The sequence below is a fragment of the Telmatherina bonti genome (genome assembly GCF_933228915.1).
Source record: "Telmatherina bonti genome assembly, chromosome: 19".
NCBI lineage: Eukaryota > Metazoa > Chordata > Actinopteri > Atheriniformes > Telmatherinidae > Telmatherina > Telmatherina bonti.
The window spans coordinates 21,106,004-21,132,111 of record NC_136617.1 but is presented as its reverse complement, the minus strand read 5'-3'; the positions used below and the strand labels follow the sequence as shown (position 1 = coordinate 21,132,111).

General features: G+C 38.6%; 1 protein-coding gene across 2 annotated transcripts in view; it reads left to right on the top strand.

Moving 5' to 3' along the window:
- The window catches only part of kcnq4 (potassium voltage-gated channel subfamily Q member 4), a 62,344-nt gene that overhangs the window by 4,678 nt on the left and 31,558 nt on the right, over positions 1 to 26,108 (top strand). The gene's annotated exons all lie outside the window — the stretch shown is intronic.

Below are 26,108 nucleotides of genomic sequence, written 5' to 3'. Positions count from 1 at the left end.
TTGACTTCTTCTTTGATATACAATAAAAGTGCACGAGGGTCGACAGGAAAATCAGTCAAGACGAGGCACTGGCCAGCCAGAGTGATTGATTGGTTTGGAGGAGGGTGAAAATATACTGGTCATGTATTATTGATGTCTCTTAGAGGAGGACCAGAGATATGGTATAAAATTATTATGTGCAGGATTTCGACTTGAGCTTGGACAGTTTCATCAGTATGAGTGGAACAGAGGGAAATATCTTTACAAATAGGTCTTCTATAAGATGCTACTGGACGGTCTAATTCAAAGTATAGGAGATTTTTTTTTCCTTGAGAATGTGACTTTGATCAATTCAAAGTGAAATGCCATGAATGTAACACACCGCTTTGCAACTCCTGAGTGTCTGTACACCTGTCACATGATGCGCGTGATCCTGGATGTGCTTGGTCAAGTTCTGTTTTTGAGGTATTTGTTAAGACTTATCTCCCCAGCAACATTAGAATAAATGGATTAATTAAAGAATTAAATAATCAGAATAAACAAAGACGGTTAAAGAGCTTCTCAACTTATCCAGCTGAACCATAAACAAACACAAATAAAACGTAAAGGAAAACATTTTTAAAAAGCCTCCGAACCAAACAGTAAGGCAAAAAATAATATGAAACCGAGTCTGAACATAAAAAGAAAAACAACAAACAGTTATTAAAAAAAACAAAACAAACTATGGCTCGGTTCAGATTTCCCACCTGTTTATTCTGCGTCATATTTAATGTAGTGTTTAGTGTTTTAATGTGCTGACCAGGACAAAGTGGTGCCAAGCTGTTTCTACACTTGGAACACTTGACTATAGCAGTGTGTTTTGCAGTGGATACCACTGACACAAAGCTGCGTCACTTTTTTTTCCTACTGGTTCCACTTAAACAAGCCGTGACTGCAGCTACCTGGAACTATGGTGATTTGCACTGTACTAGTTGCCTCCATGAGATCATCATGTTAAAGGTCTCTTTATCATGCAAAGTATAAATTTTAATACTGTATGTGATTATAAATACAGTTATTTATTCATTTACATCACACACAAAAATTGTACTTTCAGCAATTTTGGTCCAGATTTCTAAAACTCTGTCATAAGAAACAAGATTTTCCACACCCGTGTCTTGCTTAAAGCAGCAGCACTGAACTTTGGCAGATCTGTTGACCCTACTGAAGTCTAAACAGAATTCACCTTCCTGTCTTTTCTGAACTCTTTGCAGCAAGCAAGTTGGTCAATGGTTGACTCCTATTGCCTGCTGTGATGTCATTTCTCTCTTTCTTTTCTCCTCTTCCTTTCCTCTCTTCCTGCGATAATGTGCTCTTGCGTTTCTTTGCTGAATCAGCTAGTGTGTTGATATCCAATCGCTGCTGCATGATGGAAGAGCCAAACAGCAAAGTGCAGTTATCATGTGATGCTCAGAGTTGGAAAAAAATATGTGAATTATTATTGCTTTACAAAGCAGACAGAAATAATATATTTCCAAGTTTCTGGTTTGCTTTATTGTATAGGGTAAAAGTTAAATATTCCTTTCTTTTATAACAATAATAATAATAACAATAACTAATAATAATAATGATAACAACAACAACAACAATAATAATATTATTATTATCATTATTATCATTATTATTATTATTATTATTATTGTTATTATTATTATTAATAATAATAATAATAATAATAATAATAATATTATTATTATTATTATTATTATTATTATTATTATTGTAGCGGCAACGTAACTTAAACATAATAGAACCTGTTCTGGCCACTCTTGCAGGACGTGAGGTTTCTGACTCGTGACAAAAATGAAGCAAAAGGATACAAAATTATCTCCATTTATTAAACAAGCAATAAAAAAGAAAAACTTACGTGTTGCATCCACAAAACTACTGCAACTACTTTAACAAACAAAAATATAAAAATTATTTTCTTCTATACGGTGAGAAAAACTGTAGCTCCTCATCCTGCTCCATTTACTAAAACCACCAAACATGCGCACTCTGCAGCGCACTCTCTCTTCATGGTCCTAATGCAGGAAGTTAAAAGGAGCCTAAAATAGTCAATTTAACTATAACATATTAAGACAAAAATATTATTAAAACTAGCTAGCTACATTTTTCCATAGCAGGATAAATAATACATTACTTATTACAACAAAATATGGTTCCATTATAATGTTATGTACAAAAACATACATATTAAGCATAACTTTTACATGGCTCTAACAATTATTATTATTATTATTATTATTATTATTATTATTATTATTATTATCATTATTTGTTGTTAGCTTTAGTAAATGCTGTATACCCACTTGCTCCAGTCTCAGTCTATGATGGTGTGCCACTTGACTAATTGGTAGTCCACTATAAACTACAACATGGCTGACTTTCTACAGTGAACAAATACAATCTACTAATTCTTTTTATGATGCAACTAATTATTTACTTTCTTGGTGAGAGTCCTGGAATGTGTACCACCATGGCTCTCTAATTTTGTAAAGCAGGTAAAAACTTTTGGGTTTATTTTTGGACTTTCAGCAAAAAAACATGCTAACATAATAGTCAAAAATCATAAAACTTCCCTTTGAAAGAGATTTTTCTTTCAATCTGCACATCAAGATATAAAAAAGAACAGTTTTGCACTCTAGATACCTTTTATAATAAAGCATTGTTAATGTTTATATTTAAAGAAATGATTTCTAGTCTGTGACAGATTTGAAAAGTGAGGCTTTCTAAATTTCCAAGGTAAGTTTTTCATGTCAGCTAGATAAACTGTTCCGTCTCCTTAATGCTTGGGAATTGCCTTCCTTCAACCTTTTATGGCACGAGCTCCAGTATGAAAGCTTGAGCCTGAAGCCATATTATTTATGGATGTTGAGGTATACTGACAACAGAACACACAGCCTAAACCCTCCCATAACCTCTCCATTGAAGGTTTGTCAAGAGAGGTGATGGGGGTGACACGGCTGTCATCAATTCTTCGCACTTCTTCTCTTCTAAGACTGATGCCTCTTGCAAGCTATTTGTTAAATGTGGAATAGCTTCTCTGACATTATTAAAGTCATTTAGCTCAGGCAGTTGGTTAATTGAATGTGTTGGCTTTTATCTGTTTACTGGTGCAGTTTTCCCTCCATCTCAACCCAGTTTGAGACCGTTCATCTGCTTCTTAAACACATCATGGAAGCATCATAGAAACCTTTTTTGCTTTTTAACTTGTTCTATCATGCGACTCCAAATCCACTAAGGCCGCCACCACCCTCTGGCTTCTTCAAGAACCCCTGACTTGCATCAAGTCGGACTTTCTTTATTATTAATAGATTGAGTAGTGCCAAAAAAAAGCTTTTTTGTTTGCTTTTTTAGTCAGCACATAAATGTGCTTTTATTGATGACTAAGTGAGAGAGAAGGAAAGGTGGGGTAAAATGGCAAGTGGCACCATAAAATTGTGCGAGGGGAAAGCTCTGCGTACTCTGTGTGTTTTTTAACCTGCTCAGGATGGCACATCGGCTGCTTGCTGCTGTTTTAGTTTATCTGTTCACCTCAGTGGGCTGTGTAAATTCTGCTTCATTAGTAATTTTTATGGCCTGGATGCCTTTTTTTTCTTCTTCTCCCATTCCCATTACTCCTGAGTGGGAATGGCCTTTCTAAATGACTCCTTCTCCCTCGCTGTGTTCTTTCTTAATCTCAGTCTGCGTTGACTGGTCAACGCTTTTCTGAACTCGTATGCAAATATTGCTGCACAAATATGCAGAAAATATGCAATAAGCAAGTTGTTAAATTAGTTGTTTATTTGATCTTTTGTAAAATAGAACATATTTTTCCTGTTTTTGTTTATGATGTAATGACTTACAAACTTTGTGTTGTCATAGTGAAATGAATGTCTTTGGGTTTTGACCTAACAGGAAACTTAAAGACACACTGCAGAACTTTTGACATTTTCCCCGTCAGGCGACGGCTAATTCATCATCCAATCTTTGATCCAATCTGTCCAGCAAAAGACGATCTTACAATGACTCTTGTCTTGTCTCTTTCTCTGTTTTAATCTTCTTGCGTTTATTTGCTGAATCAGCCATGTTGGGTGTTCAAAACAGGCAGTTCTTTATTATATTGCGAAGCAAAAAGTTACGTCATGTCCCTGAATTAAAAGTTCTACAGTGCGGTTTCTCAGCCTCGGGACAAAAAATAAAAACCAACAACAGAATTATAGTTTATTTCAACCACAACCATTAAAAGTTTACCAAATTTTGTATTCTTTGGTCAGTAGATTAAGCTAAATTTATAGGTTGGCAGTAATTGGAAAAGCAAGCTGCTCAGCAGAGCCTACATTAGCGGATTAGCTTAAAATCTAGGCCAAAACTAAACCACTGTAGTTAGTGCTATAGTTATGGCCATCATTTTAGCCATATAAATTAAGACCATAACCACAAGTTGTTAAAAATGTGTTTTTATTATTTTTTTTATATTATTCCCAGTGTACAATCTCAGAACCAAATACATGAAGTATCTTCTCCCTCACCTTCATGACTTATAGCTCCATCCCTACAGGCAGCACATGTGCCTCAAAGAAATCGTCAACTCTAATGTTTTTAATAAAAAACAGTCTTTATAATAACCAGGCTCAGTGCTGTTTTTAGTCATTGCTTTTATGTGTGATATTTTACTAAAATACTTCTTTTTGTATCCTGCTTGGCTTTTGGACAAAGGCATCCCTTCCAAACATTTTGTAAATGATCTCCGTTTAGGCAAACATGCATTCCTTGTATATAAAAGTTAATGGTTGTCTTGAATGGATGTAACCATGTTACTGGTTGCCATGGTTACATGGACACATAAATACAACAAAATATGACCAAACTCAGTCAGGTCCTGGTTTGCTTTGGTCTCTTACAGTCCTTCATTAAGTTTTGGAAATCATATCAGCTGGTCAGGGTGAGAAAATGATCACTGTTTGGGAATGAAATACAGTTTTTATAACCTGATTGCCGCCATCATTGATGCCATTTTTACTCTTTACCTGCATTTACTCAAAAGAACACTGAAAGTTATGTAGTCTTTGATGTCCAAAGAGCTGAACTGAGATGAGACTATAACAAACTTTTCCAAAACTGATTTACTTCATACCTCATCTTTCATAGAGCTGGGACACGGAGTGACGGGACTGGGATACATGAATGCAGCCATTTGTACTGAGGTTTTTTTTTTTTTACTGAAGCATGGACATAAGAATACTCTGTTTTGCTGAAAAGTTAAATTTTTTTTCCTATAAAAACAATTAAATGCAATATTTTAATCCAATCTGTAACCTGACATCTGAGCACACTTTTACTTTCACTATTAGCCTTTGAAAGGCGTTACAGTGTTGGAGGAACAGATAAGAAACTCAGGGAAAGGTATTATGGAACTTTCCTAATCAGCTGGTCAATTCATTATAACTTTTAACTATAATGTTCCCCTGATGCTGTAGATACAAGTGACAGAAAAAGTAAAAAGAAGAGAAATATATGAGGGTGGCTTTGAAGCTCTGCTACTTAATCCTCAATACAGGGATGTTAAATAAACACATTATATTTATTGCATTAAGCTTCACCTTTTTTTTTTTTTTTTTCCTCTTTGACATGAAGATGTTCCCAAAGGTACCGTATCTTTGAAACTTGTTTTGTCTTTAGTAAGATTTTGGTAAGATTTTTAGAACAAAACAGAACAGAACAAACATTTTATTATCTTTTCAAACACAGATTGGTAATATTTAAGCAGTATGTAGTGGTTTTATGCCTGTGCTTCCTATGTAAACATTCATCCATTCATTCATTTTCTATACCAGTAAGTCCAAGTAAGGGTTGTGGGGAAGCTTGAGCCCATCCCAGCAACAATCAGGCTGGGATGGGCTCCAGAGGCAAGATACACTCTGGAACACTGGTCACCAGTCCATCGCTGTCCCATGTAGACAGTTAATTATAAACTAAATATTTATAGCAACACTGTAAGTGTTACTACAAAGGTCCCTGTTATTTTCCTTTAAAACACAAAGTAGATTATAATGTAGCACTTTATATTTATTGTGCAAATCATATACACTAATGTGTAACTCATTATGAACTAATGCCTATCATGACTTTCATTAGCTCATCATGTGCTAATGTTGATTTCAATGTGGATTCATTTAATTTCTTCACACTTACTGGATCATCAATTAATTCACTGCTAATTCATACAGTTTGTCTTATGATGACCTATTTGCTAGTTTAGATAAAAAAAATAATTTCATGCCATGTTTTTTATTTATTAATTATTTTGTAAGACACACTCAAAGAAGAAGACGTTAACTACTAGTTAATACTTCATTTTGAATTAAATGTGAATTTCCCTGATGGTACACATTTATCTTGAAGTGACGATTTGGTAATGATACAATCTTAATAAGTAAGTATTTACCTGTAGTTATTATGGTATTAGTTAATCATTAAGACATTGACATCACTGTGCGACTATTTTTAGCAGCATGTATCAGTAAAGTCAACGTAATGGTTCTGTGGTAAAAGCGCTTCTCCTGCTGATGCTGCGTTTATCAGGTTTTTTTTGGTTAAACTTGTGATGTTTTTCTAGGATCACAAAAGACAAGAAATATTCACAAGCGATGGTAGATTTGTTTATTTATTTATTCATTTTTGTGCTTTTTATTCGACACACTGATGAAGCCACTGGGGGACATGAGAAGTTCTGTGTCTTGCCCAAAGACACTGACATGTGGACAGAAGAAGCGAGGAATCAAACCACCGATGCCTTTTAGTTGACACAGTTATACCAACAGTAATGCATGAATTAACAATGAATTCATGCTCATCAATTGATGCTCTATTAAGTGTGAAGTAATCACATTATATTTAATAAAAGATCCTGCACTTATTCATGCATTTGTTCATCACAGTTACTTTGGTCCCTGCGATGGACTGGCAAGCTGTCCAGGGTGTACCCTGCCTGTCGCCCAAAGCCGGCTGGGATAGGCTCCAGCTTCCCCGCGACCCTGAATTGGAATAAGCGGTTCGGAAAATGAATGAATGAATGAATGAGTTACTTTGGTTAAGTATATAATTTGTACCATTATTGTAAAGTGTTGCTCTTTAACAGCCTCACAGAAAAAGTAAGTTTGCTATTGATTAACACCTAAATAATAATTCATAGATGTGCGAATATTTAGTTGTGACAAAATTATGTTAACTGCAAACCTCTATATTTTTCTGATATATAAAAAAAAAAACCAAAAAAAAAACCCAAACAAAAAAAAACTGTTTTAAAGCTTTTACTTCTACTACAATCAAACTGGAGGCGTTGGAGTCTGTCTTGGTTCTCGTGCGATGTGTCCTGGTGTCTCATCCGATGGCTTGTCACATTCTGCAGTAACGACTTTAACCTTCTTGGCTGCCACATGGTTTAATTTTTCCAGAGCGGCTTGATGCCCACTAACACTGGTTAGTGGACACTGGACAGAGGATAGATACAAGAAGGCGAGTATGAAAGGGCTTGCTTCATCTTCCAAACATTAATAATCATAATGGCTATGCAACACTGTATTGATCTCTAAAGGAGATATTTCTTCCCACGTGTTTCCACTCCACCAGGGTCAGTTAACAGAGATAAGATGTCTTGCTCAAGGACGAATGAAATGCTTGGTAAAGTTACCTGTGTTGGAACAAAAAAAAAAAAAAACCAAGAGGGTAAATAACAGGATCATCACCCAGTATGTCCAAAAACAGCAAGTTGAAATTAATGATTAAGATCATCTCCATGACAGCGACAATGAAATGATGCTCGCCGTTTCATCGTCCTTCAAAATATGACGGAGCTTGTTACAGGACGAGTACGTGAAGGGAGAGATGAGAGTGTGTTGAAGTGAAAGTGGAAAGCCGAGGTTAGCTGCTGTATTAATTTCTCCTTTCAGAGCAAAATGTGTCTCCCTGGGGAGGGGACTGTCTGTCCTGGGATGGCACTGTGGGAGTCAGGTTTCCCCCAGTATCCAGCCTCACTTTTGTACTTGCTGCCACCCAGGGACAGGACAAGCATACACACACATCCATGCATGCTTATCCTTATCACCAGGTGGAGGGCAGATTGTTTTTATTTATTTACAGCCCAGAACATGTAAAAAAATGCTAAAGGTGAACACAAATAAGATAGGTCTAATTCTATTCTCCTGCACATAGGTGATCCGTTGGCGTGCTGACACTCCCTGATCTGCTGTAATCTGTGTTTATGTGATGTTATTGTTGCTAAAGCAGGCCAGAACTACAGTGGCATTTGGCCGGGAGGGTCCAAGGGAAATGCCAAGAGTTTCTTTTGATTAGTCAAGACTTCTAAACACTCTAGATCTGTTTTCACAGCCAGGAAAATCCCGAGACGCTCTCCCAGTTCATGTCGACTCTACCGTATACCACAGCGTTTCATCTTTCAGTCTCTGCAGTAACACATCAGCTGTGGTAGAAATCTGATTTGATGCTTTAACAAATACTGGAGCACAACCAAAAGACATCATCACTGTAACATTTAGTTTTTATTTATTTATTTTTTATGAAGTTAACATCCACTTTAATCTATTAAACACCTTTCTTCTATTAAACACACCTCCGCTGACTCTTCTCTGGACTCAATCTTCGAGTACTTCTCTGTCCTGTCACTGTTTTGGGTTCTCACATTGCCTTGATTTCAGTAAACGCTGCGATGAGCTGTCAAAACTCTGCAACCCAGCAGTTATGTAAGTAAAACAGGGGAGTTTGCTACACCACCCTGCCAGTAAAATCTGGCTCCAGTTTGGAGTTTCAAACTGACATATTAAGTGGCATGTGAAACTTGCTCTGTGGCATCATCTTTTGTAAATGTTGCACAGTTGCTGTGCCACTGAATATACAGCTATTAAATCCTGATTGTACACAGAGATAAAGCACTGTTCTGTTCTTAGGAACACTGTCACCTTTCAGTTCGACGCTGTTCAGTCGGACGACATATTGCTCCTGTGACCAAAGGTGCGCATGATTACTACAGAAATGCCAGGTTTATGTGGGTACTGAGGAATTTGGTGTTAGTCAGAGCATTCACAGTGCGCAGGAAGCAAGGTCTGTGTGTCGCCAGTGGCTGCGAAGACCATAAAGCAACTAGGAAATAAATCAATAGCTTCAGCCATTATCTCTCAGCAGCACTCTTAAGGTCTGACCCTAATGGGTGGCTACACCAGCTCCAGATTGTCAGCAAATGCTGAATAATGTGGAGACTAACTATGTATAGTAGCTAACTGCTTAAATTTATTTCACTTGTCAGTTTATACAAATAGAGCATCGTAAGATTTTTTAATAAATGGATTTAAATGTAAATACATCTTTCAAGGTTAAGCAGTGACAAATTAAAAGGTGTTGAAAGGGACCAGAGATGTCTTATAAGCATGGCTAGTCCATCAGAAGCTAACACAAAATGTTAAACAACCATGCATGCTCACACTTATGGAACCTCAAATGCAAACAAAGTGAGTTTTTTTCCTTGCTTAAGCTACTTATAAATGGACAGCGTCTTACCTGAAGCGTAATGGTAGCACTCTTGGTTTGGAGGCTCACAAACAAATCCTGGAGGGAGAACAAAGCTAAAAGCTAATCACGAATAGGGGCCATGAGAAGAGTGAATTTATCACCATTGCAGAGCGTCAGGGCAGCAACATGGTTCAGGATCCGTCAGAATGCAGATTGGATTGCATAACGGTGTGGCAACATGGATCGTGTTACGCTGATCCAATCAGTCTAACTGTCTGATGCAGACGTGACACAGCGTAAAAATTCACAATATACATCTTGTTTAAGTTTCTGTCTAATAATTTTAGGTTTGAGTTGATTTAAATCAGGATGTATTTACTTGTTACGGCTCCTCCATGTCAACAAACATGGATTTTCCAAACTGAGAGTGCTCTGACTGCTGCCTATGTAATTATTTAAGTATTACTAGAGTAAATTAATAGAGTATTCATGAGTTGTTACGACACCTTTTCCAAAATGAAAAGAAACAAACAAACAAATCCTTCAAAGCAGAATCAGTCTCCCTCGTCTTTGGTATTGCTGGGTTTCAGTCATGTGACTCAGAAGATGCGCCAATATACAAATGGAAGTGTTTTGCATTGCTGCAAAATACAGCACAATGGATGTAAGCGAGTATGCAAAAGGACTGAACGAATTGCGCAGACGCAATATTGCGAAAAAAGCAAAAAAACATTGCAGATATGATCAATATAATGTAAATGAGTTAGACTTTCCATATAATCTTGAGGACTTATCCATCATTTAGGTGATTGACATAACAAATTATCTGATGCTCCAGACCCTGTACTATACTGTGAGCAAAATGAATGCTTTCAAAAGCCCAGAAGCCTATAATTATTTAGTTTCAGGTCTAGTCAACTGTTTAGGATCATAAGAGGCTTTAAGTGGGTGTTTTTGTCCGGGTGAATAGTGAGTTGTGTTACTATATAAATAAGTAGCAAACAGCTAACACTAAAAACAAGTCAACTACTGCTATTTGTGCTTGGATCTACTTGCAAATAAATTATTTAGCTTCTTTAAATTCAAATTCCTCCTCAATTTGTTTGTTTATGTTGATGTTTAGTCATACTGCATTTCTCCAGTCTAGGTCTGCTGCTAACAACATTAGCGCTCTGAAAGCAACTAAGTTATGATAAACTTTTTACCTCCCAATTTTTATGTTTGTGTAAATTATTAATTGTCCAATTAAATGTCTGAAAATATGATTGAATCCTTACCTGTTAGAAGGTGATCGCTGGCATTGTCTGTTTCTGCTTCACTTGTTTTAAGCCGCTGATTGTTTATCCACTTCTTTCGTCTTCTTTCTGCAAGTTTTTTGTAAATTACCGGTACCTCCCTTGTGACACATCACTTTTGGGACATAAAAAATGTTTGTCTTTCTCCCATTTAGATAGTTTGCAACAACCATATACAGCACAGAATATAGGCATGTTGACAGAGAGTTAACAGAGGAAAATGGGGTTTGGTGCAGCTTTGTTTACTTCTTGACCCCCGTCTGCATTTCATGACATCGGCGCTACGTTAGATAGAACCCAGCTTTTACTTTGGCCATATTTTGATCGACAAAAGTTAACAATAACAATATAAAAGATTGAACTCATCAGCCAAATGAGGAAGCCGCTTGACTCTACATGCTTGCCTGATGCTTATGGCAGTAGAAACACACAAACAAGTGACCTTCACTGTACAGCTTTATCAAGACCTGCTGTAGTATGTTTGTTTGGGGCTAACCCAGTTCTTTCTTTTGGTATCCTTCCCTTCATCCCTCACTCTCTGCTCTGTCTCATGTCTGTCTATATCCCGGGTTAGCGCCGGGCCTTGTGTCTTTGCACCGTTGTCGCTGCCTGCCTGCACCCGCATGCGTGGCCATTAAGTGTTGTTAAGATCATTTTAATTTATAATGGCAGTTACTATAAACATGTGAGGAAGCTGCACCATGGAGACGGAGCTCAAACAGAATCACAGTGTGGAACTGTATATTTAGGTCTGCCTTGCCTGCAAAAAGCACTTTGCAATGTGCATGCATACTGTTCAGCATGCCCGAGTGTGTGTACGTGTTGTTGTTCATGTGGCTGAAAGTGCATGCTGTCAGAAAAGATCTTGATTGGCGTATGCACATTTGCAAGATGTGTGCATTCGTGCATGTGCTCATTTATGGAAATTGTGCATATGTGTGCCTGGCTTGTGGTATTGTGGGTACAGTATAAACAATAATCAAATGTTTCAGAGGAAGCCATAATTACGTAGGCTCCTTGTCACTCTCTTGAGAAAGTTCACCGTTTGCTCAAAGCAGTTTTGTTTGCAGCTGCTTCATTTGTTTGTTTCTGTGTGACAGTTTCTTTTTTCAATTCCTGTTTTAATCTACATCTCTGCACTTTTATTTTTTATCAGTGGTGATTTCTTTTCCAAACAACTCTCAAGGTCTCTTTTTTTTAATCTTACTTCCCTCTTGTTGCCGAGAGCACAAACTGAGTTTGTCAGGTGGTTGCCCCTCTTTTCCCGCTTCTACATTTCCTACTCTTTCAGATGCTGCTTTGGTCTCAGGTTCATTGATGACCTCTTCGTTTTACAATACTGGCTCAATAAAATGAATGATTATCAGTGATGAAAATGTTTCATTTGGTGTCAAAGTTTGTGTTCTCATATCAGGAATGTGTTATGGATAAGCGTGAAATACAAATATAAACATAAACCTACCAAATCAAACTGTCCTCATTTTTGTATGTTATGATTTCATGCAGAAGTTCTGATTAACTTTGTGTTTTTTTTAATGAAGCACACACACACAAAGTAAATTTATCTCTTTACATGCCGACAAACATGTTCACCCAGTAACTGTGTGTGTCTAAGTATGTGTGTGGACCCTCTGGTCTTGTCTTGGCCCTGAGATTAAAGCGATGTCAGCAAGTGTGTGATGAGACCTCACAGACGATACCTCGCTCTTTTCCATTCTGGCTCTCCTTGTCTCGCTGTCTCTCGTCTCTCCAATCCATTATTCAGCCACCTGTTTCTGTCTCTTGTCCAGTATTTTTTCTCATTATCTATCTTTGTCAGACTGATACTTACTCCTTGTGGTCCTCACTACCCTTCCCTTCACCCCTCAGCCATCCTCGTTCTATATAAATACCTATATTTCTGTACCATATCTATTCTTTGTCCCTTCCTCTGTTCCTCTTCCTAGAAGTCTTGCTCAATCAATCATTCGGCCCTAAGCTGCCAGACCTATGTGATGTCCAAGCAGTGTTCCTGAATGAGCATGACAGGCAGTCATATAGTGCCTGGGAAAAGTGCCTGGGAAAAGCATGCAATATGTTGTCTTTTTTATACATGTACCTGATTTGTTTTGAGGCCGTTGATTAATATCAGGTGCTGCCATAAAATATATTTATTTTAGCTAGGTCTACCTGTGTCCAGTCTGTGAGATAATTTCTGTATAAACACCTGTTGTGAAGGATGAAGGAATCTGCAGCATCTCAAAACAAGCAGCCCAAAGACGAGCAAAGACACGTCTGGGACGAAGTGTAAAATGTGATTCACTGATAAAATAAATATTAAAGACGACCAGTAAATTCTTTTTAAAAATGTATCTTAGATAGACTAAGGGTACATTCACATCAGCCTTTTTGCTTTGGATCCGAGACCGTTTGCTCGGAAAGTCTGCTTCGTTTGGGGAGCTGTGAATGTGCCAAATGAATTCTCATTCAGACAAAAGAAGCGGACTTGGTCCGCCTACAAACACAGGTCTCAGTCTGTTTCAAGCGGACCACATACAGGAAGCGGAAGGACTTCAAAAAATGTTACTTTATACATTTGGTGAAGTAATGCATTGTGGGTAAATTTATAGCAATGGCCTTTAGAGTCCTCTGTCTCGTCTGTTGTTCATACTGCGGTCATTGTTGCAGTGTACTTCTGCAGTATACTTGCATGAGACAAAATTAAAAACGCAAAACAGCAATAATTTCGCATCCATGTTTAGCTCGCAAGTGAAGGAAACAGTTTTCTTCTTCATGCGGGTCTTGTTCTCTCATTTGCTAAATACTAGTGCAGCGCCACCTTTGGTGGGAATAGGGATATATGATTGGAAAGGTTTGGTTCAATTTATCCAAAATGGAGCATGAACACGATCTCGGTCAGTGGATACACCCCCCCTATGACTAAGCCAAGTCCACAACCGGACCAAGTCTAGCACACTATCCTGATGTGAGTGCACCCTTAGACATCAAAACGAACTTGGTTGACCACCAGACCAGACAAAAAAAACAAAAAAAAAACAGAAAAAAAAAAAAATCAGTGACCAAAAGTAATCCTGAAAGAGCTGCTAAGCTCCACCGCTGACACTGGAGAGCATTCAGTCCGTACAAATATCTGTGTTATCTCAGTCTCATGGTGAAAGCCTGCAGCTGCTGTAAGACTAAGATCGTTTTAGGGGAGTACATAGGGATTTTTTTAAAAATAACACTAAGATTTCTTTAAATTGGAAGATTGTTTTCCCTTGCTTGCTATTTGCACAGCTGGCAATCTTGATTAACGGTTTTTCTAGTTTTTTGGTTAATGATTGGAGAGCGGCTTTTTGAAACAAGCTGTATTTTATTCAAACCTGACCAAGTTTTCTGGAAAAACAAAACAAAACAAAACAAAACAAAACAAAACAAAACAAAACAAAACAAAACAAAACAAAAACTAGCAAAAGTGGATGAATAGGAGAAAAGATCAGTCTCTTCATGACATTAAAGGGTTTAGATAATCATCACATTTATCAGATTTTAAATATGAACGTTTCTTTCTGTTGAAACCAGCAAACTTCTTCTGTAAACAACAAACTTTAAAAAATCAATTTAAAAAGTTTTCTAAAAAATGATTTGCTAAACTTCATACTGTGTCATGCTTCCGTGGATTGCTATATGATTGTAAATGCTTGTGATCAAACTCTCATCTCTGTAATCAGATTACAAACCATGGTCCAATCAGCATCTTTGGCCAACTAAATGAGTCAATTAATAAACAATATTTCATAGTTTGAAATTTTCATAAAAACTTTTTGAAAACATGGAAGCGGACAATGTTTATGAATTATTTAATAATACATTTTATTTAAATAGTGCCTTTCAGGTCACTCAAGGTCACTGTACAACAAAACAGGGAGAAAACAACAATAACAAACAATAAATGAAAGATTAAAGATTTAATCTAGTTTTGGGTGTTTGTTGTGTGTTTTTTTTATTGCTTGTTTGTTTATATCAGCAGTGGGGGTTACTTGACTTTTATAGGATAACAGGCGGCTAAGTCTGTCACAGCTTAGTTAGCTTTGGCTACAATGATTTTATCATTATTTGGTTTTTACATCTGCAGACAAATTACAAGATTCAAACAGCATTTCCAAGAAGGAATAGTTTTTAGTTACTTTGACAAGTTTCATCGCGTTATTGAGAAGCTAAATGTTTATACAAGGGAAAATCTGCAACTGTAAGAATCCTTGGATACATGAAGTTGTGTACTTTGTGTTGCTGCAGGAGTTACAGCTGTTTTAGTCATGAAAAGGAGACTACCTCTGCAACTTATGGGACCTCAGTCCACTTATTTTATTTACTTATTTACAGGTTTAGTTTTGCAAATTTTTTCCTGCTTATGATAAGTTGATTCCCTTGAATTATTAAACAATTTCTACCCAGATTTTTTCTTCTCGTTTTTTGCAAACCAACTCATAATCTTTGTTTATGAGCTTAACTCTGCCAAATAAACTGGCCTGGGCTCTGCCTTCTGTAACCTAACTACTCGTTTATCTCACTTATGTTGTTGCAAAGAAACCGATAAATAGCAACAACATTAAGAGTATGCAATTTTCAAACATGGAACTAAATTTTATTTTTATTTCTTGAAACTTATTTTCAGTTTTACTGCAAGTATTTATATGAAAGTACTAAAACTGGTGGGTTTGGGGAGGTTGATGGTTTGAGTTATTTCAGACTCTCACAATTAAACATCAGCTTTAGAACTGCAACCTGGCAACATTTTCTTCAGGTTGCAGACAGATTCCTGGCACAGAGAACTATGTGGAGGAGGTTAGGGGAGTCTGAATGAAGAGCAGCAGAACTGAACAGCAACAAGAGGAAGATCGTAGACATTTGGACAGCAAAACAACAGAAGTAGGGTAAAGTGAGGTGAGACAGATTTATGATCCAGAAGACAGTCGATCAGCTGCCTTTCCTCTTCCTGCTCTATCACCCAATTGGCTACAATGAGTTCAAGTGTGACTCAGTGGTCCACGCTGATCCAGGCTCTGGTTTAGTTTTACTAAACAGAGGAAGAAAATAATAGTCAGATATTCATGATGTGGAGCAGAAAATGATCATTTTAATATTCATTTCATTAAAGGAAATGTTGACTTTTCCAGCTTATGAAGCTTGGAAACATCCTGCTTTATGTTTCTGTTGCCACATGGGGAGGTGGGTTAGAGCGGAAAAACAACAACATACTGTAAATGGAAGAGATGTTTATGAGATGTTTATGACCCAAAACGTAAGCTAAGTAAAGGTCAGATGACTTACTGTACTGTACTTCCAGTGGGCAGGTTTCAGGCTAGAGCTCAGAAAATGTAAAAGCTTTCATTTTACTGTAGTTTTTCTGAATGTTTCACTAACTTTTCTTGTGGGAAACACAGTTTTAATGTAAGCAGATAAAGTAAGCTCTTTATCCGACAAAAGTACATCCTACCCTAGCTGTGCTCTTTCACCCATTCTCCTGGACTGTGTGTTGCTCAATATACTTGGAGTGAAAAACAACAACAGAATGATCTTAAGCTCTTAAATTTGGCCAGGATGTCTGTGACTAAAGGAAATGGTTGCAGAGAATGACAAAGTCATAGCAAATGTGTGGTATGTTTGTGTAGAAGGTGTCTACAAATGGGGCTCGTCGCACGGCTCTTGACTTTGTCTATAAATTTCATAGAAATACAATGACACATACGCAAAGATGTGCAAACCCAGTAACAGCCTGTCTATCCACCTGAAACATCTGCATGTTCGTTTATTTGTGTTAGTTTAGGTTCTTCTAAGATCTCCACAGACTCTTTGTTGGATGTGAAAAAGTCACAGTTTTCAAAGCCATTTTGCACAATAGTAAGTAGAGGAAGTTTCTTCCAGATAAAGTTAACACAGCTACAGTTTAAACAGCTATAAATCCCTTTACCACCCAGTTCAGTTTCAGCAAAGCATAAAAGAATAAAACATTTGGGCTGATGCTCAGCTCAACTTGCTTTTTTCTGTTTTGCTGGTATAAGTAGGTGAGTTGTGCAGCTTAGTAGATTAGTGCATTGCTGAAGATTTTCAGTCTGGTTTGGAGATCTTAATGTCCTCTAAAGCTCTGAAAATTGCCTCCTTTAATTGGTCCAAACAGTAACTAAACCAGTTATAGCCCTAACAAACACTTTGACCGAGGTAGTTATGTGAGAGTATTTGCACAAACGGCTGCTGTTGAAGGTCAGGTATCGTCTTGATAAGTTGACAGGTTGTACATTCAGTGCTTTTAAACACAAATGGGATAAAAATCCAACCACGCTTTCAATGTTCTCACATCTCAGTATCAGCAGTTGTATCCATACATCACTGCAAACATTGTGTCCTGTGTAAAACCCGTCACTCCTTCTTGAGATTTGCTGACCACTGAGGTTGTGGGTGACCTCTGTTCACTTTCTCACACCATTTGCCTCAAACTTGTGGTCCAGTCCCATTACCCTGAGTTTAACTGTTGCAGTCACCACTTTCTTGTTTTGCTTCTCCATTCGCAAGAGCTGCCCCTGACCCTTCATAATCCATCATCTGAGATCCCTGCTGCCATGGTAACAAGATTAGACCTGTCACAGAGTAATGATGATTGCCTTCAAATTTGGTCATACCCTCAGTTAAGGAAGGGGAGGGGGTTAATCAGAGTGTGGGGTGTACATGAGCTTTGAGTCAATGGGTGTTTTATTTCCAAAGAACTATCTCCTGGTTTCTGGTGATATATCGTTGAAATTTAGAATTTCTCAAAAGCAAAATGCTTGAAGTATCTTGGATTTTTCCACCTGCTTTCCATTTTGGTATCAACAAACACCCCTTCCTCACCAACCTGCAGCTCACTGGTCCAGCTCTGATTGGTTCAAAGTCAGCATTACACACGGTGGCGGTGTGTGGAGTGGCTGTTGGGACGCTTGCTAAAAGGTTTGTTAGCTTTATGCTAATTGGGGAAGCTACACAACTGTACCACAGCTAAATGTCAGAACTCTTCCAGCTTTTTGTGTTCACCCGGGCCTAATCCCCAGTTTTTCATTATATTCTTTATTGACAACAACAGAGACCTGGAGCTGACTGGTTCAAGAGTCTGAATGTGTATATGTGTGTGTGTGTGTGTGTGTGTGTGTGTGTGTGTGTGTGTGTGTGTGTGTGTGTGTGTGTGTGTGTGTGTGTGTGTGTGTGTGTATGTGTGCATGGATCAGTGTGCACGCCTGATTATAAGCTCATTCAGGTCTTTATGACAGTCACCATTTTTTCCAGCTTAGTGGGCAACTGATGTCAATATTGTGGATATAAATCGCACAGTTTAATTTTCCCAGCCTCTTTTTCCACATGCACATAAATTATTGTAATTTACGCAAGCAGTTTCACACCAAATTGTCCTGATGTAGTAAAATACACACCCATCTGATTTCCCCGCAGGTCACAGCATCACCAGTTACCAAGAAATTACTATTAATCCAGGTCCTGTTAGATAAGATACACACAAACACACGCAAACCCACTTGAGCAGCACTCATGAAACCGTTCTCACATCACAAATTTATCCTCCCTCAGTGGTTATACTTTAATTTCACTCCATTTACTGGTTAAATATGTGACCACACCGCATATTTCTTCAGTCTAACCAGCCACACTGCATATTTGTCCAGACTCGTGCAGCTGAGGCTGAAGATGTGGAGAACAGAACAAAGAAAATAAATAAATAAAAAAGTCAAACTATCGAACTGACTGAATGAGATTTGAATTTTTCTGCAGTTATGTAAAATAGTTTAAATACAAGGTTACATATTATTCTTCCTCATTAAAATTCAGAAATCTGTTTGCATTATAGATAATGTCAAGAAAAATGTGATTTTTTTTCATTGTGTTGACAGTATAGAAACCATCCATCCATTTTTCTTTACAACTTAGTCCAATTAAGGGTAAAAGGGAAGATGGAGCCCCGCAGTCATTGGGTGAGAGGCAGGGTACACCCTGGACAGGTTGCTGGTCCATCACATGTTTTGTGTTTTTCCTGCAATATAATAAAACAACAAAAACAACCAGTTGAGACAGCAAAGTTTTTACCACCTCTGTACTGTTGCCCTTTTCTCTCACAACACTTAGAAGGTGTTCTGGTATTGGGTATATCAAGAGATGAAGTTTTTCAGGTGTTATTTAGTGGTATATTTTCTATAAGCACCTCTCAAGTCGTGAAACAGTGTGATGGTGTTATTATTACTGTAGTTTCTCATGATAAAAAAACAAGCAGTTTAGGCCTGCAGCTGAGTAGTGGCTCTTTTTCTGCCATGTCTTTCATGATGTGTGCAGAATGTTGCACTGCCATGTTTAAGCATGCACAGATACTCCTGATTAAAATGTGATGTTAGAGGTTGTTTTTAGTAATAAAGCTGCAAATGCAAAAGTTTAAATGATAGAAACTTCATATTGTCACAGAATCTCTCCGTGGTTTGGACTTGGCCCTTGGATGGTCCTTTTGTCTGAAGTCTGGCGCACACTGTGGCCATTTCTTTAAAAACAGTTACACAACATTAACACCCTGCCTTTGGCCCTAAGACTGCTGGGATAGGCTCCAGCTTCCCGTTGACCCTGAATTGGATTAAGCGCTTAGGAAAATGAATGAATGGATGTATAAACAACAGTAACAACAAAGCAAAGCAGAGAAACTTTTATTTTGAAAAGGGTTGTATTTTAAGTTCCCCTGCTATGTTGTTTTTCATTAATTAGTCTTTCTTTTTTATAATAGCTTTTTTTTTCTTATTTAAATAGATTAAATTTAATACCTGAGCTCAGAAATGAAAATGTTAAATGGCACTCTAGTTGTTTTTTGGGATTTTGATATGAACAGAAATTACTGTGTTCACTTATCTTTGATATAATTTCATATCGGTTGGTAGATCCGAAAGCGAATCGAATCCCAATTGGATCATGTTTGATTTTGAGATTCAAACAGTGAAAATTAGGTAGCAATATCCATGCGACATCATGTAGTGATCAAACTGGTGATTTCCATTCCTAATGGTACATCTCTGCATTGAGACACCAGGGTTAGTTGTTGGACAGATGCCAGCAGCGGTGGATGGAATGAGACATGAAGTTCCAGAGGTGTTGGATTGAGTTCAGATCTGGTGGATGGGCGGGCCAGTCCATCTCATCACTGGCTTTGTGATGCAGGAACTACTGGCACACTCCAACCATCAGACTGAACAGGTCCCATTGCAGCAGCATATGGTCTGAATGGGTCTGAATGACAGTCAGGGTACCTCTGGCTAGAACATGAAGGTCTGTGCGGTCTTCCAAGGATATCCCTACCACACCATCACTGCCCCAAATATTTAGACGAACACTGGTTTGCTGATGACAAAACAACCAAATGATCTAGAAGAAGAAAGAGGTGAACTTTATACCCACACACCTGAAGGAAGCTGACAAGACACATGTGAAACACATGAGGGTGGGGCAGGTAATCAGACGAGCAGGAGAGGAGGCACCGATGGTGTATTTTTAATTTGGGGTTCTACTCAAAATATACATAATAGCACCTACAGAAGCAACCCTGAAGCAGTTTTTCCTGGGATAATTCATCTGTGCTATATGTGTTACTGTAGCAAATAAATGTTCCTCTGCAATGAAATAGGCAGAAAACATTTTCCAGGTCCCTCACATTTCAAGGTGAGTCTCTAAAGTTATTTTGAAGATTTATTTTCTGTTTCACTCATCAACTCCGCTTGCAACATTTCATAGATACTTTACAAAAGAGAGTAATGTTGGATGAATAGAATAAAAACACAGATGAGAAAAGTTTTCCAGCTTCCCATTTTTAAAGCAATTAGAAAAAAAACCCAACCAACCAAACAAAAAAAAACATACTGTGTGACTTCTTGCCAAGGTCTGTCCTGGAGTGACCTTCCTGTTATCACACACATGCTGGGAAAGTTTTGAACAAATCCAATTTGATTTTCAACAATGAACTCAGTTATGTAAATGCATGGGTTATTGTGACTAATGTTCAGGCAAATGATCTTATTTAGGAGAAGAGCTGTCCTGAAAAGACACTTTCCCAAATACATTTTAAGGAGTTATACAATTTCTATTGTATGCTGATGGGTGACTAAACTGGGGCTTAAAGAGCTTTGCCGTCATGTGCCGTCATTTATGTGGAAAAACTTTTTCACTTCTACATTTAAAAAACAAAACAAAACAAAACAATATGGGGAAAACTGTTAAAAACCTAATTTTTTCAAAATGAAGCTTAGAATAAGAAAAAAATCAATTTCATGATTGTGAGTGTTTCCTGTTTTCCAAAATGACAGCGTTTGGAACGTCCTAAAAACAGCTAAAAAGAAACCATTACAATATTGGAAATAAATGGGAGATTTGGTGGTCTTTTCTGTTTTTTGTTTTGTTTGTTTTTGTAAAATGAGCCCTGCCCACCATGCTCTGGACAACAGAACTAACAGGACAAGCTTGACTTTTTTCCGCATTGTAACTTTATTCTGATGAATCTTTTTGCTTAAATTTCATCCCTTTATTTGCAGTGTCATGACTTCTGTATTCATAAGAGTCAGAAATGAATATCCACTAACCAAAAGATGCCCTGTGTGTGACCAAAGCACAGAAAGGAAACATTTAAGTGAATCAAAATAAGGAACTCAGACTTTCATGGTAATGTGATGTAACATTGGTTAAGTAAGAACACAAAGAGTGTAAGTGTGTGTGTGTGTGTGTGTGTGTGTGTGTGTGTGTGTGTGTGTGTGTGTGAGGCTTCTGCGACTTGCCATGACATTTTCCAACAGGGACACTCTATCAGTGTAATTGGCACTCTGTTTGAAAACCATCATTGTGGAGCAACAGTGGAACAAAACGCCAGTCAGGCACTGTTTAGTGAGTGTGTGTTCAGGATTGAGAACATCTGTTTAGTTGCTTTTGTTGATCTGCAATAGAGAGAATATCAGGACTCTTCTGATGAGTAGAGCGTTTGTGGATAAAGCAGAATTGTGCAGAAGTGTCCATGAGTGAAATTCATGATACAAACCGCTGTGTTTCTGTCCTGACCTTGCAAGATGTGAATAATTGATTTGATTATTTAGTATTCTGAAGGTTGTGGCCTTCAAAAGGAAAACAAACTTGTTCTTTTTCTTTTGGCACAACACTTTCAGTTCAGCCACCCTCCTTATTCGTACTTGTGCCAGCACTAGAGGCTCTGATTTGCTCAGTCAGCTTCTTTCCTCATGAAAAAGCACATTTCATCTCCTATTTGTTTTTTTTGTTTTGTGTGTGTGTGTTTTTTTCTAACATGAAAAGTTTGCTGTCCCAGAAAGACAGGAGGAGAGGGGGGTGTTACTAAGAGGCCCACTGCCGGGCCTGTTCTGAGCTCTGCAGCCTACCTGTGCACATTTTGCTTGTAGTCGCTATTTAAGGAGAGTGAAATGCTATTAATATCTTTCTACTGTTTCCACCTTTCTCTACTCTCTCCTTTCTCTTCCTCTGCTGACGACACTCGCCCTCCTACTTCTCCCTCGCAGAGACTTCACCTTTTTCCTCCTCTACTCTCCTCATCTTTGGACAAAGCTCTGTGGTGTCTGTCATTATTGCCTAATTCCCAACCCCTTTGCTACCTTTTTAAAAAAGATCCAGGCTCAGCCACAATAAACAAATCCTACGTGCTAATATAGGCTTTTCATTTGTTTTAGACGGTCCATATGTTTACCGGCGTTGCCCTTGCTGAAAGGTGTCACAGGAAGTGTGTGTGCTCAATAAATGGACTGTGTGGTTATTTGTGTTGACGCACCAGCAGCATGTACAGGGATTACAAGTCATTGCTTGCTCCAGAAAACTCTTTGTTTTTACTTTGAATTGTACGTCATCCATCTTTCCTCCTCGCTTTCTCTGCATCTTCCTCATTGGTCTTCCTCCCTGTCTTCTCCTTCCACCTCCTTTTGTTGTGCGTAACTGATAGCTGCTTTACCCTCCAGCAGTGATTGAATCAAAGCTGCATTTTCCCACAATCCAGCAAGTCCACTTCTCTCTGCTGTAGGTACACTTGCTGACATGCAGCAGAGTGAAAGAACACACAGATGCAAACACACACACACACACACACACACACACACACACACACACACACACACACACACACACACACACACACACACACACACACAATGTGGTGCAGCAACACGTAATGTCATATATGTTTGTTAGAAATTTTTATCTCACTTCAGTATTCTCATAGGCCAGTCAGAGTAATGGGCGATCTCAGTTTTCACTTGTATATGGTTACAGGAAAACAGCAGTAAAAGCACCTAGCCTAACGTCCATTAAAAAGCAATCTGGTCGCCATGAAGGCTGCTAAACATTTATTTGTTGTCTGCTCCTCAAGCAGTCAAATGGCCTGTTAGAGTTTTGCGGGCCTGCAGCCAAGCTGTGTGTACATTAAACAAAGGTTCAGAGGCTCGCAGTTTGTAACAAGGTTCAGAGTTTCAACAAAGAGCTGTTCAGATAAATATGCAGAAGCTTGTGTCTTTGTTTCTGTGTGCACATTTTTCTGGATTCTCCAGTGTTCCTGAGACAAATTACACTAGACTGGAGTTTGGAGGAAGTCAGATAGTCTCTTCATAAAGCAGCGCGTGCACTATCCCAACCTGCAAAAAAAAAAAAAAAGTTCTGAGGGCAATTACTTACACAGGCAGTCTTACAGTAAACTTCCTGGGTGGCTCAGTTTCATAAATTATTTAATTTATTACATTACAAAACAGATTACTGTACTAAAATACATCAATTATGCTGCAGGAATAATTTTTATTCAGTTATAGACACGTTGTGCATCTATAGATGCTTATTTTCAGTGTGTTGTAGTTGTCTTTTCATTATTTATTCTCCTTAGATTCATGGTTGCATTTTAGATGGAGCAACTAAAACACAGCTCTGTGTTTTGTAACAGATTTCAATGCAAGTATTTCAAGTATGTGGAATTGTTAACATGTTTCATGGCTTTTTTCCTTGTCTACTGCTACTGTGGTGGGTGATAATCTTGGAGTAAAACCATGAAGCGGTAACACAGATTGATGCTCAACACTGAAATAAATAAAAACAAAACAGTGATTTTCACTTTTTAGAGTTCAGGCTTTTTTTTCTTTTTTTTTTTTATAGCAAACATAACTTGAAAATACAAAACCTTGTATAGAAGTATTAATCAGTCATGTCAGCTGATGCGAACTGGTTTGTTTGAATGTTTTTAAGCAAAATGCTTAAAAAGGGAGTGCTTTACAAAGACAACAAAACATTAGAAAATAAGAAGCATAATTTGAAATTAAACCAAGAAAGTAAGAAAAAGGAAATAATATTTGATAAAAACTAAAATCATGATCAATGCCAGCTTAATAGAAACATGCAGGTTTGAACTTAAAAGAGAAACTGCTGAAATGCAGCTGAAAACGAGTGGGTCCTTAACCTGGATTTAAATAAACAGAGTATTTCAGCTGATCTGATGCTTTCTGGGAGTTTGTTTCTGAGGGAAAAACGGATGTGACACTCTGTCGCCTCGGGACGGAGGGCGGTTTTTAAAAAGAGGAAAATGCCAAGAGAAAAAAGGTGAATGAGATTATTTAAATCATTAGCTATTGCAACAGCTCACAACCAGCTAATTGATGAATAACTTTAATTAATGATTCATTTTTAGACCTAAGCCAGTGATATGTACATGGAGAACAACGTCTACTCCAACATTTCCCTCCTCGCTTTTCTAAATCTTGCATTATGAATGAAAGAAAAAAAATCTGTATTGATTTCTTCTGACATGATATTTTGTTGCAACAGGATAGAGTCAAGGCCAAGTAGAGTTTCCTCTGATGTACCACGAGACCTCTCCTGCTGATTTGGTGGAACGGATGCTTCGCTCCTAATTGACATTTCCCTGAAAGGGAGAAATTGATGTTGGGTGGTGGTCCTGGTGTGGACGGAGGGTGGTGGTGTAGAAAATGTTCTCTCAGCAGAAATGTGACTCCTTCTCCACATGCATCACACGTGGCCTAAATGTCTTCCCATCTAATGCAGTTTATCATGTATTCATTTATTTATGTACTTGCTTATGAAGCAAACTTAGAGGACCCCTTACCTTACTATATGGTGGTGAGAGCATGATTATCATTCTGTGTGTAGTCATTTAGTCATTTGTTTAGGCAAATAGAGCTGATTTGAACAGAAATAACAAATGTAGTGGAAAAACGGCAAGCAATTATTTACGCCCCTCAATCTCAGTTAAAGAAGATGACTGGCAATGTCTTTTAAAATGAGCTGCACATTCAGCACTGGATTGACAATGGTTATTTAGGACAAAAGGGATTTCTTTTTCCGGTCAGATCTGGCAAGCCCAAACGTGTTTTGAGGGTCTGCTGGGAACGTCTGGCTGAGTCCCCTGTCAGAGTGAGCGTCAACTCCCACCTTCAGCAGAGCTTCGAACATGTCCCGAGTGAGGCGGGGGACATTGAATCCGAATGGGCTGTGTTCCGTGCCTCTATTGCTGAGGCAGCCAGCCGGAGCTGTGGCTGCAAGGTCGTTGGTGCCTGTCGTGGCGGTAATCCCAGGACTCGTTGGTGGACACCAGCAGTGAGGGATGCTGTCAAGCTGAAGAAGGAGTCCTATCGGGCCTTCTTGGCCTGTGGGACTCTGGAGGCAGCTGATGGGTACCGGCGGGCTAAGCGGCATGCGGCTTCGGCTGTTGCCGAGGCAAAAACTCGGGCATGGGAGGAGTTTGGCGAGGCCTTGGAGAAAGACTTCCGAGCGGCTTCGAGGAGATTCTGGTCCACCATCTGGCGGCTCAGGAGGGGGAAGCAGTGCTCCATCAATACTGTGTACAGTGGAGGTGGGGAGCTGCTGACCTCAACTCGGGACATAGTGGGTCGGTGGAAGGAATACTTCGAAGACCTCCTCAATCCTACCAACACGTCTCCCGATGAGGAAGCAGAGCTGGCGGACTCAGGGGTGGACTCTCCTATCTCTGGGGCTGAAGTCGCTGAGGTGGTCAAAAAGCTCCTTGGCGGCAAGGCCTCGGGGGTGGATGAGATCCGCCCGGAGTTCCTCAAGGCTCTGGATGCTGTGGGGCTGTCCTGGGTGACACGCCTCTGCAGCATCGCGTGGACATCGGGGGCGGTACCGCTGGATTGGCAGACTGGGGTGGTGGTCCCCCTTTTTAAGAAGGGGGACCGGAGGGTGTGTTCCAATTACAGGGGAATCACACTCCTCAGCCTCCCT